This window comes from Geotrypetes seraphini, chromosome 6 (assembly GCF_902459505.1).
Source record: "Geotrypetes seraphini chromosome 6, aGeoSer1.1, whole genome shotgun sequence".
In the NCBI taxonomy this organism is placed as follows: domain Eukaryota; kingdom Metazoa; phylum Chordata; class Amphibia; order Gymnophiona; family Dermophiidae; genus Geotrypetes; species Geotrypetes seraphini.
In genome coordinates this window covers 4392015-4412673 of record NC_047089.1, presented here as the reverse complement: position 1 = coordinate 4412673, position 20659 = coordinate 4392015, and the positions used below count along the sequence as shown (strand labels likewise).

The window sequence follows — 20659 nt, the reverse complement described above, 5'->3', positions numbered from 1 at the left end:
ACCGTGCCGAGCTCTACGATTGTGGAGATGATGCGGTATATAAACCTAAGGTTTAGTTTAGTTTAGTTTAGTTTAGATGCAGCAGTGGATGAGATTTAGACCGCGGAAGCCACCTTCTCCAAGTTCTTACATTTCAAAAGATGGAACTGTGCCTAGAACCATGAAGTGACTACACCATTTCATAAAGGGAAAGTCTATGTGACTATCTGAAGACAGATCTGTGTGGTCATCAAAGTTGAGGTATACCATTATCTCTGCATCATTTCATACTGGGCCACTAGCTGACAAAAAATGTACATGGAAATCCCTAGCTCAATGTATGGCTGTGATGATATAAACAAAGAGTTTAGAAATTATTCAGAAAGGAAAAGAACAAGAGAGAAAATTTCATAACATGTCCATAATTGATCCATGGGACAAGTTTGAATACTGTGTGCAGTTATGGTCACTCCATTTAAAAAAATGATACAGCAGAATAAGAAAAGTTATAGAGAAGGGAAATCAGAATGATAAAAAAAAGATAGAATGGCTAAGAAATTAGGGTTCTTCAGCTTGGAGAAGTAACAACTAAGAAATATGATGTTATGCCATTAACAAAATTGTCATGCCTTGGGTGAATCTCTTCATATAATATACAAATTGCCATACTGGGAGAGACTGAAGGTCCATCTAGCCCAATAGTGACCAACCCAGGTCCCAAGTACATGGTACAAACCCAAAACATTCCAGATTTGAGATTGTGATGTCATCATTCCACCAATGCCTAAGAGTCAACCTAGCTAGTGATGTCACAATGGCTTGATTGTCCTATACTTGGACCACATTAGAGCTGCCGTACTGGGACAGACCAAAGGTCTATCAAACCCAGTATCCTGTTTCCAAAAGTGGCCAACCCAGGTCCCAAGTACCCAGCTAGATCCCAAGTACCAAAACTGATTCTATGCTACTTAACCTAGGAATAAGCAGTGGATTTTCCCAAGCCATTTCAATAATGGCCTGTGGACTTCTCTTTTAGGAAATTATCCAAACCTTTTTAAAACCCCGCTAAGCTAAATGATTTCATCACATTCTCCATTCTCCGGCAACAAATTCCAGAGTTTAATTACATGTTGGGTGAAGAAATATTTTCTCCAGTTTAATCGCATGCCCCCTAGTCCTAGCATTTTTGGAAAAAGAGTAAACAAGCGATTCACATCTACCCTTTCCAATGGTTAATAAATCCCAAGTTTATACAATCATGAATGGTGTGAACAATTTAATAGGCACCAATGATTTACCTTTCCAAATAATACTATAATCAGACAACATTCCATAAGACTAACCAAAACACAAGTTGTGGAATTCTTTGCTGGAAGATATGGTCAAAGCATCTAACATAGCAGGAATTTTACAAAGGTTTGGCCAGCTTTCTAAACAGAGGTCGAGAAATAATTGCTTAACAAAGAGACGAGTTTGCTACATCTCAGTCTGAGGAGCTATAAAGAATGAGTCTCCCCATCAGAATCTGCTGGATATTTGTAAGAGACTGGACTGATGAACTAGTAGTCTAATCTAGGGTTACCAGATGTCTGGGGTTTCCTATCTCCTGTGCCAAATATTTAATCTTCAGGCCAGCCAGCAGCAGCAGCGACGTAAGCCTGCTGCTGTTGACCTGCCCCAGAAGCCTTCATTCTGCAGCTGTCCCACCTATACGGGAACAGGAAGTCACTACAACATGAAGGCTCACTTTGCTGCAGCTGCCAGCCGGGCTGAAGATTAAATATTCAGCGGAGGAGGTAAGTGTGGGACAGGGGACCCACCTCCTTTATGTGTTTCCCTTTAATGGCTTTCTGTCCTATAAACGGATGTAGTTCTTACCCCCTTCTAATCTGTTTGACTCATTTTTTGTCTGGATACATTTGTTGAACTATTTTATATAATAGCCGCTTAGAAGTTTGATTAAGCATAATAACAAATTTTAAATAAACGAGAGAGAGAGAAAAAGAAAGCCACAGAAAAGGGGGATTGGAGGGGAGGAGAGAGAAGCAACTTTGGGGAAGGGGGTGCAGGGGGAGTGAAGCACTAACAGGGTAGAGAGGATGGGGATTAAGGAGTAATGGGTGGGGCCAGGGTTGAGTTGGGGCAGGGTAGGGTGGGTGGAGACATGGTCATGTGTCTTTTTTTCACTTCACAAATATGGTAACCCTAGTCTAATCCAATAACATTTCTTAAATTTTAATTATGAGCTTGAGCTGTGTACAATATCATCAGTGGCGTACCTAGCATATGTGACACCCGGGGCCCATCATTTTTTGACACCCCCCCTCATCTATATGAAAAATATGATTTTTAGTAACAATCTACATATCGCACAACAAGAGTGTACCTAGGAAAAGGCAGCATCTTAAACACTGCAGTGAGCACTAGAACACCAACACATACATTGTAAAACTAAACAAACCAGATCCTGCACAGTCAATTGATCCTGTACAGTCGATGTTATCAGAAAGCCATGTCCCTTTCATACATACAGACAGATACACCTTTGCCCAATATGGAATAATCACAAACTAAAAATACATCGCTTAGAATGTTTTATATAGGCGATTCATCAAATAAACTTGAACTTGAAATATGTAGACAAAAGTTAAACTGAACTGCCAAGAAACCAGACTCTGCATACAATGCAACACCACAAAAACAGTAATACATGTCCTCTAATACTGTGCAAAATATAAAGACAGTAGATGTAAATTTTAAAAACTGATACATAACAATCACCACTTTACAAATTAACAAATAAAAATAAAACAAATAATGAGAAATATGAAAATACCATTTTATTGGACTAATCCCTGTAAGCTCGGTCCTCATCCCCACAAACCACCTGATTCCATCCCCACAAGCCTTGAATTGTTTTATATTGAACTTATTATATTAAAGTATAAAAAGAAACAATATTCTGTACAATTGTCAATTTATAAATCAGCGTCTTCTCCCCACTCTCTCTTCCCCATTTCCCTTCAGCATCCTCAGCCCACTCTCTCTCCACTTTCCTTCAGCGCACGCACATAAAAACAAGCAATTTTATATCATTTTCATTCTATTCATTCATAGAAATTAAAGTCTAAATAATGCCAGTCATATAACAAAACATGATTTTACAAAAATAATTCCCTGCAGTCAAGCCTGCAAGGATTACTAGATGTCTTTCAGCAGCTCCCCTCCCTCCCTCCCCATTACCTTCGTGGCCAAGTCAAAATGATCTACCAACAATAAAATTTTAAAAACACTAAAGCACATTGTACGCAGAGAAAATGTTAATTATCATTTATATTCCGCGGGTTTTCATAGAGGTCAAGGCAGATGACTTTATGCAATATCACCTCAGTAACAACTATACAAAAATAGACAAATATACCCCCTCCCTTTTTATTAAACCGCAATAGCATTTTTTAGCGCAGGGAGCTGCACTGAATGCCCCACGCTGCTCTTGACGCTCCCTGCGCTAAAAACTGCTATTGCAGTTTAGTAAAAGGGGCCCATAGTGCAAAATATAGACAGCATATATAAATTCTCAATACGGACACATTTTGATCACTAAATTGAAAATAAAATCATTTTTCCTACCTTTGTTTGGTAATTTCATCAGTCTCTGGTTGCACTTTATTCTTCTGACTGTGCATCCAATATTTCTTCCCTTCTTTCAGCCTCCTGTATGCTTCCTCTCCTCCAGACTTCATTCTCTCCCCCAATTTTTTCTTTGTTTCATCCTGTCCCCTTCTTTCTTTCTCTCTCCATGCCTCCTTTCTTTCTGTATGTCTGTCTTTCTCTCTCTCTCTGTGCCCCATTTCTTTCTTTCACCCTGCCCCCTTCTTTCTTTCTCTCTCTCTCCATGCCCCCTTTCTTTCTCTATATCTGTCTTTTTCTCTCTTTCCCCATGCCCCATTTTTTTCTTTCTTTCACCCTTCCCCCTTTCTTTCTTTCTGGATCCCTGTCCCCCCCCCCTTGCTTTCTTTCTGGCTCCCCACCCCTTTCTTTCTTTCTCCCTTCCCTCCCCCATGCCACCGCCGCTACCACCACTGCCGGGGAAAGGCTGCCACTGGCCATCGGAAACAGGCCCGCGCCGAATTCGCCCTCCTTCTTTTCCCGCGGGCCAACTCTGCTTGCCCAATGTCAATTCTAATGTCGGAAAGGACGTTCCGGGCCAGCCAGGCAGCGATTGGCTGGCCCAGAACATCCTCTCCGACGTCAGAATTGACGTCGGACGGCTAGAATTACTCGGCTCGGGGAAGAGAAGCAGGGAGGGAGAATTTGGTGCCTGCTTCTTTATGATGACGGCAATGGTAGCCTTTCCCCGGCGGCAGCCTATTCCCCGGTAAGTGGCCAGCTGTACACCCCCTCGGGCCTTGCACCCAGGGCAGATCGTCCCCCCCGCCCCCCCCTTGGTACGCCACTGAATATCATGAACTTTTTTTTCTAACAGGAGTCTCAATGGATTTCTTTGCTTATATCAGACTTAGTTGCTATTAAAATGCATTCTCTCTTTGCTCTCAGCTACAGAGTGTAATTGGAACAGGAAGTGCAGGTTGCAATCTTCCTGTAGAGGATGAGCCCAGAAAAATCAGCTGAGAAATAGCACACCCTGTGCATCATGTCCCATCTCCTGCTTGCAGTAACTGAGCTCAGAAACAAAGTACAGTGGTGCCTCGCATAACGGACGCCTCGCACAGCGAACGCTGCGCACAACGAACTTTATGTCTTGATCCGTACAACGAACTTCGTTTCACACAACGAAGTCGCCCGAGCTGCATCCTTCCGCGCAGGCACTGCTTAACTGCCCTCTCTCCGCCTGGCTCCCTCTTGCCCCCCCGACTCCCCGACACGATCGGGGCAAGAGGGAGCTCAAGCCCTCTTGCCCCCCGACTCCCCGACACGATCGGGGCAAAAGGGAGCCCAAGCCCTCTTGCCCCGCCGATTCCCCAACTCCCCGACAATATCGGGCCAGGAGGGAGCCCAAGTCCTCCTGGCCACGGCGACCCCCTAACCCCACCCTGCACTACATTACGGGCAGGAGGGATCCCAGGCCCTCCTGCCCTCGACGCAAACCCCCCTCCCCCCAACGACCGCCCCCCCCAAGAACCTCCGACCGCCCTCCCAGCCGACCCGCGACCCCCCTGGCCGACCCCCACGACACCCCCAACCCCCTTCCCCGTACCTTTCTGTAGTTGGCCGGACAGACGGGAGCCAAACCCGCCTGTCCGGCAGGCAGCCATCGACGGAATGAGGCCGGATTGGCCCATCCGTCCCAAAGCTCCGCCTACTGGTGGGGCCTAAGGCGCCTGGGCCAATCAGAATAGGCCCGGGAGCCTTAGGTCCCTCCTGGGGGCGGGGCCTGAGGCACATGGGCCCAACCCGACCATGTGCCTCAGGCCCTGCCCCCAGGAGGGACCTAAGGCTCCCGGGCCTATTCTGATTGGCCCAGGCGCCTTAGGCCCCACCAGTAGGCGGAGCTTTGGGACGGATGGGCCAATCCGGCCTCATTCCGTCGATGGCTGCCTGCCGGACAGGCGGGTTTGGCTCCTGTCTGTCCGGCCAACTACAGAAAGGTACGGGGAAGGGGGATGGGGGTGTCGTGGGGGTCGGCCAGGGGGGTCGCGGGTCGGCTGGGAGGGCGGTCGGAGGTTCTTGGGGGGGGCGGTAGTTGGGGGGAGGGGGGTTTGCGTCGAGGGCAGGAGGGCCTGGGATCCCTCCTGCCCGTAATGTAGTGCAGGGAGGGGTTAGGGGGTCGCCGTGGCCAGGAGGACTTGGGCTCCCTCCTGGCCCGATATTGTCGGGGAGTTGGGGAATCGGCGGGGCAAGAGGGCTTGGGCTCCCTTTTGCCCCGATCGTGTCGGGGAGTCGGGGGGCAAGAGGGCTTGAGCTCCCTCTTGCCCCGATCGTGTCGGGGAGTCGGGGGGCAAGAGGGCTTGAGCTCCCTCTTGCCCCGATCGTGTCGGGGGTGCCAGGGACCACACGGAGTCACCCACCGTACCACCCGATTCGGGTAAGCGCAGGTATCGGTGGGTGGCTTATTTGCGGGGGGGTGCCTTATTTTACATTTTTTTCTAAAAAGGGGGGGCTGTCTTATTTGATGGCCCTGCCTTATCGGGGAAACACGGTAGGAAAAAAAAAAAAATGAACAGTTAAGTCCCAGTTTTTGCCGCTGAGACTCTGCCCTCTCTCACTGTAAAATTAGACTCTACTTAGTCTGTCTTTAAATTTAAAAAATGTGTGTTGTTTTAAAAAACAATTATGTTTTTAGATGTATCTAAATAAAAATAATAACCAAAAATTTATCTTTTTTTATGTCATCTTAGCATATTTTATGCTGCAGAACGAATTATTTTTTTTTACATGTATTCTTATGGGAAAACGCGTTTCACATAACGAACGTTTCACATAACAAACTTGCTCCTGGAACCAATTAAGTTCGTTGTGTGAGGCACCACTGTATTCTTTAACTAGGAATTCACAGAAAGGCAGCTCATAGAGATTCATTTATGTCCCAGATGAGGTCAACATTAACAATACCACCATTTCGTATAAACCAGCTTTGCCCAAACTGGGCTTCACCTCATACCTTCACTGGACCTATAGAGTCTTAGCAACAAGGGCAAAACCAGGACTGGAAGCCTATTACTAATGGAATGGAACTAAAAGATCACTTTTGTTTAATAGTGTTTTAGAATAAACTTTATTCTTATATACCACCATACCATTTAGTTCTAGGCGGTTCACATTCAAGAGAGACTGAACAATTCAGTGACAATACATTCTTTAAAAATACAGAATATAATTGACATTTCATTTACTAATTTTTCAAAAAGATGCGTTTTCATAGATTTTCAAAAAGTGTAATAAGACAGAGTCTAGGAAATTATTGTACTTAACCAATTGTTCAATTTGCCTGCCCAAAATATAAAAGATTTCTTGATAAAACGTTTGCAACGACAATGTTTTAGTGTAGGATAGGCAAAGAAATTCATTTTTCAAGCAGACTTTTTCATCCCATATAGTTCAAACTGTGAAGATAGGTAAACTGGAGTCAAGCCGAACAATGTTTTGAAGCAAATTTAAATAGCACCCTGGTTTCAAAAGGCAACCAGTGTTTTATAGTTCAGCTCCAGGGATCCTTGCAAAAGAATGAGGAAGGGTCTCCACAAACAATCTGAAAAACCTCAAGAAACATGTTAAAACAAATCACAGACTTCAGGTGCAATGGGAGGGGGGTCTACATAGCGAGCCATTCCGAAAGCTTTGATCTTCCAAAATTTAGAAGATTCTCCCAAGCTCAAACCACAGTCTCAGAAGCCACAAGGAACACTCTCGTCACAGCTCATAAGCAGCTGGGAGAAGAATGCTGCTCCTAAAGGAAATACTTTCTTCTAAGCAGGGTAAAGGCATGAGAATGTCTCCACCACAAAGCCAGGGGGTCTTCTTACTAGCAAGAAAAGAGAATACTGAGCCCAGAAAGTCTTCTACATAAGCTCAGATCTAAAAAGTTATACATTAATACGATGACGCAAAGAAGCAACCATGGCTCTGCCCTGAAAAGCCACAAAAAATGTTCCTTACCACACTGTGCAAATCTCTCTGATCCTACTCATTGTGGACACTCTGAAAACTAATCCTGCCTGAAGCCCTACCTGGAAAGCAATGGTGAAGGAGGGTCAAAACCCAAAACTATAATAGAGGTGAATAATCCGATCAACCAAAGTGCTTATGAAAGGTTGACTATTGGAACAGCAGGGATGTTCCAGAGCTAAGCACCTCGCAGATTCCTAGAATGGTAGAGGTTGCGAATTCGATTCCCACTGCAGCTCCTTGTGACTCGGGGCAAGTGCCCCCTGTAAACCTCAAAGGCAAGGGCCATCCCCTCCCCTCAGGTCTTCCTGATGCAATGCCACAGACTCCAGTTATCTCACTGGCTTTTCCTTCACTTCTTTGCACTTGGGATTCTATGAGCATCTTGAATTCCGTTACTATTTTACATCTCACACCTCATTTCCAGGGATGAGTATCAGCTCTACATCTACCTGGGTAATAAGTTTTGAAGGCCTTTTACTCCAGGAATTTGCCCAATTCTCTTCTGGATGCCGGCTGAATCAGCTGTTTCTGAAACTTAGCTGTAGAACAACAGTCTGAAACATGGGCACAGACCTTAAGAAACGAGGTAGAGCCAGAAATTAATTTAAGGGATGGTTCTAGGAAGGTTTAAGAACATAAGAATTTGCCTCCGTTGGGTCAGACCAAAGGTCCATCGCGCCCAGCAGTCCGCACCCGCGGCGGCCCTTCAGGTCCATGACCTGTCAGGTTATCATGATTTAGCCCTATAGCCCCCTTGTTTTTATCTATACTCTTTCCATACTAATATCTACCCCTATCTGTATCCCTCAATCATCCTATCCTTCAGAAATCCATCCAATCCCTCTTTGAATCCCTGTAGCGTACTCTGCCCGACTACTTCCTCCGGGAGCGCATTCCATGTGTCCACAACCCTCTGTGTGAAGAAGAACCTCCTGGCATTGGTTCTAAACTTGTCCCCTTCCAGTTTCTCCGAGTGCCCTCTTGTGTTTGTGGTTCCCCGTAGTTTGAAAAATCTATCCTTGTCTACCTTCTTCATGCCCTTCATGATCTTGAAAGTTTCTATCATGTTATAAAAAAGCAGTTGAGACATCTAGAGAGACAATGGCACAAGTCCCACGCAGATATGAAGGGAAAAAGAAGAAGTTTTTGGATTTGAGGGATTCTTAGAGGAATCAGATCCAGGCAGCCAAAAGAAAATATATTTTAGTAAGCCGATTAATGAGGACACAACGCCAGATAGAAAAACAAAGAATAGAAATAGTCAAAGACCACAGGGTAAGAGTTAGGAGATTATTTTGTTTCCAAAATAAATAGATTGTGTCACAGTCACAGATACCTATAAATAGAACAAATGAGAACAAACAGGCGATGGACAATTGCTGTCCTAGAGCACTTTATAGCATACGCAGCGCTGTACATCAAAACACAGAAGAGACAGTCCCTGCTCCAAAGAGCTTATGATCTAGTCAAGACAGAGACTCTGGACAAAAAGACGCATCAATACACAGGGAATGAGGGGGGGGGGGCAATTACAGAGGAAATGAGAAGAGCGATATTGGTGCTTAAAGGAAGGTGGGCTGGAGTTTGGAAATGAAGATTGCCAGAGAGGGAGCCTGTCGTACCGAATTAGGCAGTTTGTTCCAGGCATTCGGTGCAGCAAAGTAGAAGGGACCGAGTCTGGAGTTGGCCCTAGAGGAGGGGGGACAGATAAGAGAGACTCAGTCACCCCCTTCCTTCTTAAAGATGCCTCCTCATTTTGACATGCTTTATTCAATACGAGCTTTCGTGCAGATGGCTTCTTTTGAAGTGCTCCAGACCCCTCCCCTCTCATGATTTCATTTTCTTATTGTACTTATATTTTGCACTGTGACGACTGGTTCTTCTTTTTCTTCTATGCTGTGAAATGGTTTACGTTCAGGCACTCAAGCATTTTTCCCTATCTATCCTAGTGGTATCTCACTCTTTCTAATGTACCTGGGGCAATGAAGGGATTAAGTGACTTGTCCAGGGTCATAAGGAGCAGCAGGTAGGGCTGGTCTTGGTTAGGGCGCTAGTCTTTGACCTAGGAACCGCGGCGGAAGCGGACTGCTGGGCACGATGGACCATTGGTTGGACCCAATTCTTATGTTCTTATTCTCACCTTTTCCCACTTCTCTCTTTTGCCAGTAAGTCAATTTGTTTCGTTGCCCGTCCACTTTTTAATTTCATTTTAACAGTATTTTGATAATTGTAAATTGTTTAGGTATGTTTTTGATAAATGGTATATCAAAAATTAAATAAACTTGAAACTTATCGGATGAGCGGAGTGCCTAGGAGGGGGAATGTGGGGAGAGATGAGAAATACTGAGGAGCTGTGGAGCAAATATACTTGTACATCAGTAAGAGGAGTCTGAACTGTATATGGAAACAGACAGGGAACCAATGAAGTGAACTGAGGAGAGGGGTAAGGTGGGCATAGCAGTATTGGCGGAATATGAGGCGTGCAGCAGAGTTCTGAACAGATCGAAGGGGAGAGAGATGGTTTAGCAGAAGGCCAGTGAGAATCAGGTTGCAGTAGTCTAGTCGAGATGTGATGAGGGTACGGATGAGTGTCTTGGCAGTGTGATCAAAAAGAAAGGGTCTGATTTTAGTGATATTGTAGTCTGTTGGATATAAGAAGAGAAGAAGGAGAGAGATGAGTCAAAGACAAGACAAGACAGGGAGGATGAAGGTGATGGAAAGATAGGGATCTCAATCTTGGACATTTAATTAGTTATGGAAGCCTTTGAGTTACCCCCTTCATTGATTAAATTGTCAAAAATCGCTATAGATTGAAAACCTCAGATTAACCATTGCTAATAACAATGGTAGCAATCAAAGTCCGAGTTCGGGAAAAGTGCTTTTTAATGGAAAGGATCTGTGATTCATCCCATCTTGAGACCAATTTGGTTTACAACTCTAGACCAGTATCCAATTTGTGTCTGGCAGCTAAAGTATCTGAACAGGTAATGCTCGAACAACTTCAAAGGTATATAGAAAATATTAATGTGTTACATCCACGGACAGGCGGGTTTTCATGCAGGAAGACAATCATTACATTTCTTATATGAGACTCATGAGATACTTGATAGTGAGAGTCTGGTATTAGGGGTTGCCTTCAGCTTTTGATCTGGTGGACCATGATTTGCTGCGTCAAGACTAAAAGATAAGAGGGATTTTATTATCAACTGGAATATTTTAAATAGAACATCTCAGGTAGTTATAAAGGAAGACAGGTCAATGATACATCAAATGAAATGTGGAGTACCTCATTATCGCCAGTACTGTTTAATATTTTTCTGGCATCCCTATTAACATTGATTCCAGACTTTGGAATGAGAGTGTGTAGTGCAGTGGTTAAAGCTAGTACAGATTCAGCACCCTGAGGTTGTGGGTTCAAACCCATGCTGCTCCTTGTGACCCTGGGCAAGTCACTTAATCCCCCCAAGGCCCCAGGTACATAGATAGATTATGAGCCCGCCAGGACAGACAGAGAAAAATGCTTTCTGAGCTCCCCTGGGAGAACGATGTAGAAAATTGAATAAATAAATAAGTATAAAAAGTTTCAGTCTTTGATAACCAGAGCTGCTATTGTGACATCATAATGCCTCATTCCACCAATAAGAGCCAATCTAATCAGTGATGTCACAATGGCTTGATTGTCCTAGACTTGGTTCACTCTTGCTACCTTTTGATTTCTAGAGTGGTGCAGTGGTTAAAGCTACAGCTTCAGCACCCTGAGGTTGTGGGTTCAAATCCTGCACTGCTCCTTGTGACCCTGAGCAAGTACTTTAGATAGATTGTGAGGCCACTGGGATAGACAGGGAAAAATGCTTGAGTACCTGAATAAATTAATATAAACCTTGCTGAGCTCCCCAGGGAAAACAGTATAGAAAATTGAATAAATAAATAAATAAATACTGCTATGCAGATGATATTTTAACATTACAGCCAGAGTAGATCCAAACACGTTAGACTTAACATTACAGACTTGTTTATTGGCAAGGTGGTAAGGAGTGGCCTAGTGGTAGAGCTGCTGCCTCTGCACCCTCAGATTGTGGGACTGAATTCCAGGGCTGTTTGCTCCTCGAGACCCTGGGCAAGTAACTTAATCCTCCATTGCCCTGAGTACAAAATAAAGACCTGTAAACTGCTTTGAATGCGTAACCACAAAAAAAAGGCGGTATAAGAACATAAGAAGTTGCCTCCGCTGAGGCAGACCATAGGTCCATCCTGCTCAGCGGTCCGCTCCCGCGGCGGCCCATCAGGCCCATTGCCTGAGCAATGGTCTATACCTATCTATACCCCCCAATCCCTTTTTCTTCTAGGAATCTATCCAAACCTTCTTTGAAACCATTTAGTGTTTTCTTGTCTACAACAGCCTCTGGAAGCGCGTTCCATGTATCCACCACCCTCTGGGTGAAAAAGAACTTCCTAGCGTTTGTTCTAAACCTTTCCCCTTTCAATTTCTCCGAGTGCCCCCTTGTACTTGTGGCGCCCCTTAATTTGAAAAATCTGTCCCTGTCTACTTTTTCTATGCCCTTCAGGATCTTGAAGGTTTCTATCATGTCTCCTCTAAGTCTTCGCTTCTCCAGGGAGAAAAGTCCCAACTGCTTCAATCTGTCGGTATATGGGAGATTTTCCATTCCCTTTATCAGTTTGGTTGCTCTTCTTTGTACTCCCTCAAGTACCGCCATGTCTTTCTTGAGGTACGGTGACCAGTACTGGACACAGTACTCCAGATGCGGCCGTACCATTGCACGATACAGCGGCATGATAACTTCCTTCGTCCTGCTCGTAATACCCTTCTTAATGATACAAGTCCCATTCTCTTTCATTTGAAGAAACATAGGCTGGTCTTGAATATTGATAAGGCTATGATCGGCTGGTTCCAAAAGCATCAATTTTATGAGAAAAGAAATTCAAATACTTGGGAGAATTGGTGGACAATGATCAAACTTTTAGTGATCAAATGACATATCATTAAAAAAGGGTTTACCACCCTTAAGATGTTGCGCTCCATTAGAAACTTTCTTGATGAAAAGGCCTTACATACACCGATTCACACATTATTAATATCAAAATAGGATTATTGTAATATCATGTGTGAAGGCTGTTTGAAGGCAGAATTGAGATTAAAAATGTTATAAAATTCAGCATTAAAATTATTAGGCAATTATAATTGGGACAGACGGAAAAATGCTGGAGTACATGAACAGATTCATGTAAACTGTTCTGAGCTCCCCTGGTATAGAAAACTAAATGAACATCATGTTACGCCATTATATTTAAACTATCGCTGGTTGCATGTATCCTACAGAATACAGTTTAAAATATTATTTCTGACACATAGGGCATATCATACCTTATGATCGGAACATTTATATTCTATGATCCCTCACTTCGCCCTGAATCACAGCATCAAGGACTCCCGCAGAATCCAACTCTTCGCCTACCCCTCCCTTAAACTTTGCCACTCTAAAAAATTCCTCGACAAAACCCTCGCCTTCCAAGCCACTAAGCTAAACCCATGGTTATCCCAAATGGCCCTCAAGGCCCCCAACTACCTCGGCTTTAGAAAACTACTCAAAACCCGCCTCTTCCAAGACCAGGATCCCAACGCCCCTTCTATCTAACAACCCCTCTCCCCTCTACATCCTTCCCTCACCCCCCCCCCCCCGGCAACTTTGATCAATTTGTTATTGAACCGCTTGTAACCCCGCTCAACTGATGTAAACCACTTGTAACCTTGTTTAATTGAGGTGAACCGCCTAGAACTCTTCCGGGTATGGCGGGATACAAAAATAAAGTTATTATTATTATTATTATGATCATATCATACTCTTCTGTTAGGATGCAGAGATCCTTAGACAATAGCATGGGGACAGAATTTGTCCCCCTCCCCACGGTTAACTGTGGGAAACAGATATCTCTTTAAAGAGAGAGGGAAGAATCAGAGTATGAGTGATCCCAGCCACTGACCCTCGAGCCTTGTATTGAAGAATGATGGTGTAGAAGGACCGAGGTTAAGATAAGACACTAAATAATGGGACCTGGGTTGGCCACTGTTAGAAACAGGATACTGCGCTTGATAGACCTTCGGTCTGTTCCAGTATGGCAAGCTATTGTGACATCACTGCTGAGGTTGGCTATTAGGCATTGGTGGAATGAGACATTATGACATCACAATCTCAGCGCTGGAATGTTGCTACTCTTTGGGTTTCTGCCAAGTACTTGGGACCTGGGTTGGCTACTGTTGGAAACAGGATATTGGGCTTGATGGACCTTCAATCTGTCCCAGTAGGGCAACTCATGTTTTGTACCAACTGCAGTGTTCTCAATTGTGTAACTTGAAAGCCATGATAGAGGAAGTTACAATAGTCCAGACGAGAAATGACAAAGGCAAGAAGGAAACATAGAAATATAGAGTATGACGGCAGAAAAGGGCCAGCGGCCCAAGTCTGCCCACTCAAGAACCCTCCCTCCCTTGAGAATCCATCTTTTAAGCATAACTCTGTAGCAACCCCACCTGTTTGTCCCATCGTCTCTTGAAGTCGAGCACGCTACTGGCCTCGACCACCTGGCATGGAAGACCATTCCATCGATCAGTCATCCTTTCGGTGAAGAAGTACTTCCTGTTGTCACCATGAAATCTTTCCCACCTTAAGTTTTAGCGGATGCCCTTTTGTCGCCATGGGACCCTTTAGAAAAAAGATTTCTTCCTCCACTTCAATTCGGCCCGTGAACAGAACAAATTTACTTTAGGATGAAATGACATCTAGTGACAACACTACAGATTTAGGCATAGAATATGAGTGTATGGTCAAGAATTACCCAGTGTATTTAATGGATTCCGTAAAGGGTTTTGTGTATGGGGGGGGGGGCAAACGAGCTACATTAAGGAAAATTATGTCATCAGATTTAGATTTATTAAGTTTCATTTCATTCTTGTACAGCTATTTAGAAATCTTGGAGATTGGAGGAAATAATCATAGTAGGAGTGGCAATGGTGAGGGGTAGTAAGGATCTCAATGTCATCCATTTAAATGAAAAACCTAAAGCCCTAAAGCCTAGTGATATAAAAAACTATAAGCAGTGTGAGAAGTGTTAGAGAAATCGGTTTTGAAATGGAACCCAGTGGGACGTTGGATGAGGGCAAGCTTTTGGACCATTGAACTGGGAAGGTCCTATTAGAGAGGTAAGATTTAAAAAGTGTTGATCAGCAAGTGCTGACGACGTGTAGAGTGATTCCCCAGGTGAAAGACAGCAGATAAGTCAAGGGAGACAAGAAGAGCATTTCTTCCACTGTCTAAGATCATCTAATGTTAACTGACAGGGGTGCAGGGTGTTACTTTATCTAAGAAGTTTATGAGCTGTGCAGCTCTTTTGAATAACCCCCCCCCCTAGGTAGTTAGAGATGGGGCAAAAGTTTGACACTGATGAATAACCTACTTTGAAGTCCTTAAGGTGAGGGCATACCATCGCCTGCTTCTACTCATCCAGGAAGACACCATGGAGTGAAGAAAGGTCAAGAACGGATTTAGGAAATGTTTCAAGAGGAAGGCAGTGAAAGTGTCTGTGGGGTGTGGAGCGAAGTTCTTACGGATCCAACAGTTTTGGCAACATATAATGGTCCAGGACAAATGTCAGGAAGTTCTGTTTCGCACAGCGAGTGGTGGACGCTTGGAATGCTCTCCCGGAGGAGGTTGTGACGGAGGCTACAATTTTGGGATTCAAGCGCAAGTTGGATGCACATCTTCTTGCAAATCACATTGAGGGATACGGGTAATCAAGGTCTCCATCAGGGAGCACCTAGCATTGGCCTCCGTGTGTGTGGGTCGCCGGACTAGATGGACCTAAGGTCTGATCCGGTGAAGGTGCTCCTTATGTTCTTATGAAAAAAGTGCAATAGTGGCAATGGGAAGGAAGACTCAAGATGGGTCAGGGTTGGCGTTGCAGAACTAGAAAAGCTTGTTTATTTTAACAGAGAAGCTAAGAACATTGCAGTCAGTAGAGATATTTTTTTCACTAGACTTAGTTCTATTTTCTAGAATCACGTCTGCTCCTGGAAGACAGCTGCCTTATCTCTGTGTTCAATGAGCGACAAACAACCAAATGCTCAAAATACCCAGGTATTCCTGAGCGACCTAAAACCAGTCTACAATCAGGTTGCTCCATTAAGAGACATCATGCGTCCATGCATTCCCCAGGTCTACCACACCTTGCATTTATTAAAGCTTATTAAATGCACCATCAAAATATGGCACAGAAGCATGAACATGCTGAGCTTCAGATAACTGGGTCAAAAGTAAACCTGGACATCTGCCTATATGGAAAAAAACGCAAGCACCAAGGAGTAACCTAGTGGTTACAGCATTGGCTAACAGCCAGGGAAGCCAGATTCAAATTCCACTGTTGCTTGTGATCTTGGGCAAAGTCAATTAACCCTCCACTGCCTCTGCTACAAACTCAGATTGCAAGGCCCCTGGGGACAAGGAAATTCCTAGTATACCTGAATGCAACCGACGTTGAACTAAATTCTAATAAATAAATGGACTTTATGGCACTGTAGTGTAACTAAATGTACCAGGCATTCAGGATACGAGAAAGGAACGTGATCAAGAAAAATCAACGGAAAAGACCTTCAGAATAAAACTGATGGCCAAGCTGGGTTCTAATAGCTACTGCCAGCTCTGACTGTCATCAGATTTATGCACAGAGACATTCAAGTTTCTAGTTGAATGACTTCAGTTCTAGAGCTACATTTAAGTCCTAACCCTACCAACTGGTAAAGCACCCAAAAATATCCATAATGTCCACTTTAATATAAAATCTAGAACTCTGTAAATACATCAAGAATTTAATAAAGTATTTTTGAAAAAGCAAAGAACGGATCTAGGAAATGTTTCAAGAGGAAGGCAGTAAAAGGGTCTGATGCCCCTGTATAGGTCGTTGGTGAGGCCGCACTTGGAGTATTGTGTTCAGTTTTGGAGGCCGTATCTGGCGAAGGATATAAAAAGATTTGAAGTGGTCCAGAAGAAGGTGACGAAAATGGTAAGAGGTTTGAACCAAAAGAAGTATGAGAAGAGACTGGAAGACCTAAATATGTATACTCTGGAGGAGAGGAGGGACAGGGGAGATATGATACAGACATTTAAATACTTGAAAGACATTAATACAGAACCAAATCTATTCCAAAGAAGAGAAAATGGTAAAACTAGAGGACATAATTTGAGGTTACAGGGAGGAAGACAGGAGCAATGTTAGGAAATTCTTCTTCACGGAGAGGGTGGTAGATGCCTGGAATGCCGAGGGAAGTGGGAAGAGGAAGACAGTGATGGAATTCAAAAAAGCGTGGCATACAAATAGAGGATCTCTAATTAGAAAATGAAGGATGTAAATTAAAGAACTAAGGCCGGTATTGGATAGATCTGAACAGTCTGTGTCCCATATATGGTGATTCGGTGTAGGATGGGCTGGGGTGAGCATCAATGTGAACTCCACTAATTTGGAACAGGAGGATGTTACTGGCCAGACTTTATGGTAGATGTCCTGTAAACAAAGGGATGGTTGGAAAGGCTGGAGTGAACTTGGACGCAACTTCAACATTTAGAACCTAGACTTTACAGCAGGGATGCCCAAGTCCGGTCCTCGAGATCTACTGGCAGGCCAGGTTTTCAGGATATCCACAATGAATATGCATGAGAGAGATTTGCCTGCACTGCCTTCTTGGTATGCAAATCTCTCTCATGCATGTTGATGTGGATATCCTGAAAACCTGGCCTGCCAGTAGATCTTGAGGACCGGACTTGGGCAGCCCTGCTTTACAGTCTACGGCCCAGAAATATCAGAGACAAGTTAATCTAATCATGTATTTTTTAATGCATATAACTTATGGACCATTCAGGTCTTTATTTGCCATCATTTACTATGTTTTAATTGCTATCTAAACCTCCTCTAAGTTGATTCATCAAAGAACTCCATAAGGTGGAGCCACAACCCAAAATATTTTTATACTACAGACATATTATAGACACTGCTGGCAAGACTAGCCAAATTTCAGACTTTGATCTCAATCTTTGACCTGGAACATAAAGAGGCTCATTTTCAAAGCACTTAAGACATACCAAATTCCATAAGTTTCTTAAGTGCTTTGAAAATGAGCCCTAAAAAGTCACAAAATGACCCACATATCCTGGGTATCATTCCATATGAAGTTATTTTCTTTATTTAAAAAAAAAACCAACCCCTTTTAAATTCAATTCTGTTTTTTTCCAAGCAACCAATAAGTTTTCACTAAATATGATGTCACAGGATCAGTGTAACTCCCTCCCCAAATCAATGTTTCTAAAACTTGCAGTCTATCTGGTAAACCCAGTAACACAGCATTCACATAATCCAACAGATAATACTAAAAAGTGTGCATCATCAATTTCAAATGTCCAGGTTCTAAACATTTACAAATCCATTTAATTAAAATGTCTTCCTTACCACATATTTATTCCATAGTTAATTTAGAATCAATCACCCTGCCCAAGATTTTTATCTCCAAAAATATAGGTAAAGTCAAACCCCACCCCCACTCAAATATTTTATTTTGTATAGATTAATCTTTAATGTGTTATATCCATCCATACCTCCTTGATGCCTTCTACCAGGATAGGAAAGCAAGCAATATGAAGCACTGAGGTAGGTTTTTGCAATATTTTTCCCTGCTCGCCTCCATACATACTTATTCCAATGTCTTGTTCTAGGAAGGCTGGGTAATAGGAAAATAAATATCAGGATGCTGAATGGGGGGGGGGGAGACCCCAGTGCCAATATGAGCAACAATGCTTCTAGGGAGAATGTGGCACAGTGGTTAAAGCTCCAGCCTCAGCACCCTGGAGTTGTGGGTTCAAACCCACGCTGCTCCTTGTGACCCTGGGCAAGTCACCCATTGCCCCAGGTACATTAGATTCATTGTGAGCCCACTGGGACAGACAGGGAAAAATGCTGGAGTACCTGGATGATCTCATGTAAACCGTTCTGAGCTCTCCTGGGAATTTGAAGATGTTAAAGACAGGGAGAGGAAGAGACGCACAAGGGGGAGTGAGATGATGACAAATGAAGAAACACTTGCCAAGATTTTGTGCCTGAATCAATGGGAATTTGCAAAAGCCAAAACTAAGTTATGTGAATGCTTCTCCGCTGGCCTTCAGCCATTCTGCTCAGCTGTTCCTCATTACAGCAACATCTGTATCTGTTTAGAATCTAAAATTCCTCTCCTCCCCTCACTACAAAGCTGTTTTTTCCTCCACTTAGATGATACCAGCAATAATGGGTTCTTTAGAATGTGAGGCTGGGCTCCAATCCCAGCTTTGCTAGTTGCTCTGACCAGTTTTGGGCAAGTCCCTATTTCCCTGTTCTCCTATTTGTAGAAAGCAGGTGAGGACTCCAACACCCATCTAAGTTGCCCATTTCCCCACCCCTCCAACAGAAATATAGTAAATGACAGCGGATGACGTTTGACAAAAGTGCTTCAGTCCTGCTGCCTTCTCAGCCGTTCAGAACCTACTTTTACAGCTCTTTTAAGCGGAAGCCTCTTGCTATACAGAGATCCTAGACCTTTTTGGATAAGGTCACTGAGTCTCCACCACTTTCTTCAAAATAGCATTCCAGCCATCCACCATCCTTTCTGTGAAATATTATTTCCTCAAATGTGCCTTCTAGAGTTTACCTCTTTGCAGGTTATGTCCCCTAATTATACAGCTTCCTTCCCTTTGAAAAAAGCCTTTTGTTTGTTCATTAATACTTGAGAATGACACGGGGAGAAATTTTTCCCTGTCCTCGCGGGAACTCATTTTCCCATCCTGTCAAGTTCTTTTCCTGTCCCTGCCCCATTCCTGCAAGTTCTGTCCTCATCTGCACTAGCCTCAAACGCTTGAAAATCCTAAGTAGCAACATTCTAGAGCTGAGGTTGTGATGTCATAATGCCTCATTCCACCAATGCCTAAGCTCCGTCCTCGTCTGCACAAGCCTCAAACGCTTTAAAATCCTAAGTGGCAACATTCTAGAGCTCAGATTGTGATGTCATAATGCCTCATTCCACCAATGCCTAAGCTCCGTCCTCGTCTGCACAAGCCTCAAACACTTTAAAATCATAAGTGTTTGAGGCTTGTGTGGTTAAGGCAGAGCTTCTAGGAATGGGGTAAGGACACCGACAAAACTCGCAGGGATGGGATGGGGAAATTAAGTTCCTGCGGGGACAAATTTGTCTCTGTGTCATTCTCTAATTAAAACCTTTCAAATATTTATCGCAACGTTCCCTCTGGCTGCGCAGCTGTCGGGACCAGCACTCCTCCCTCTTGTACTGCTGCCGCTTTCATGAAGCAGCAACAGCAGTGGAAAAGTGGAAAAAAACTGGCTGCAGAACCTTCCCGGTCCGCCTTCTCTGACATGGCTTCTTCTTCCGGGGCAAAGCCGGCAGCTGCAGATATGTATGGGAAAGCAGCTGGTTTGTTTTATAGTTTGCTGCTGTTTCAAGAAAGCGGCAGCAGTTGGGATGCCATGAAGCAGATGTTGGTGGAAGAGGGCTAGGGGAGAAATGGGGTAAATACTGGTGGAAGTGGGGTGGGAGGAGAGAGAGAGGACAGATGTTGGGGTGGGAGAGGAGGGAGATGATAGAACAGGAGAAGTTAAAAGGTGAGATGCTGGATGGAAGCTGAAGGGGAGAGGGGGCAGACGTTATATGGAAGGGGTGGGATAGGAGATGCTAGATGGAAAGGGGAGGGGGAATATAGAGCTGTATAGAAGGAGGGAGAAAAGCATAGATGGAAGAGGAGAGAGAGAGGAGGGAGATGATGGAAAGGGGAAGTGAAAGGGGAGAGAGGGCCAACTGTATGAAAGGGGAAGAGATAGAGGAGGGAGATAATGATGGAAGGGGGAGAGGAGGCAGATGCTGGATGGAAGAGAGGAGAGAAATGAGCAGATATTTGGGGGGGAAGACAAAGGAGGGAGATAATGACGGAAGGGGAAAGAAAAGGTGGCGAAA

General features: G+C 44.0%; 1 protein-coding gene across 6 annotated transcripts in view; it reads right to left on the bottom strand.

The window, feature by feature from the left end:
- RHOG (ras homolog family member G) overlaps positions 1-20659 on the bottom strand; it is an 87084-nt gene that overhangs the window by 6977 nt on the left and 59448 nt on the right. The window lies entirely within an intron of this gene.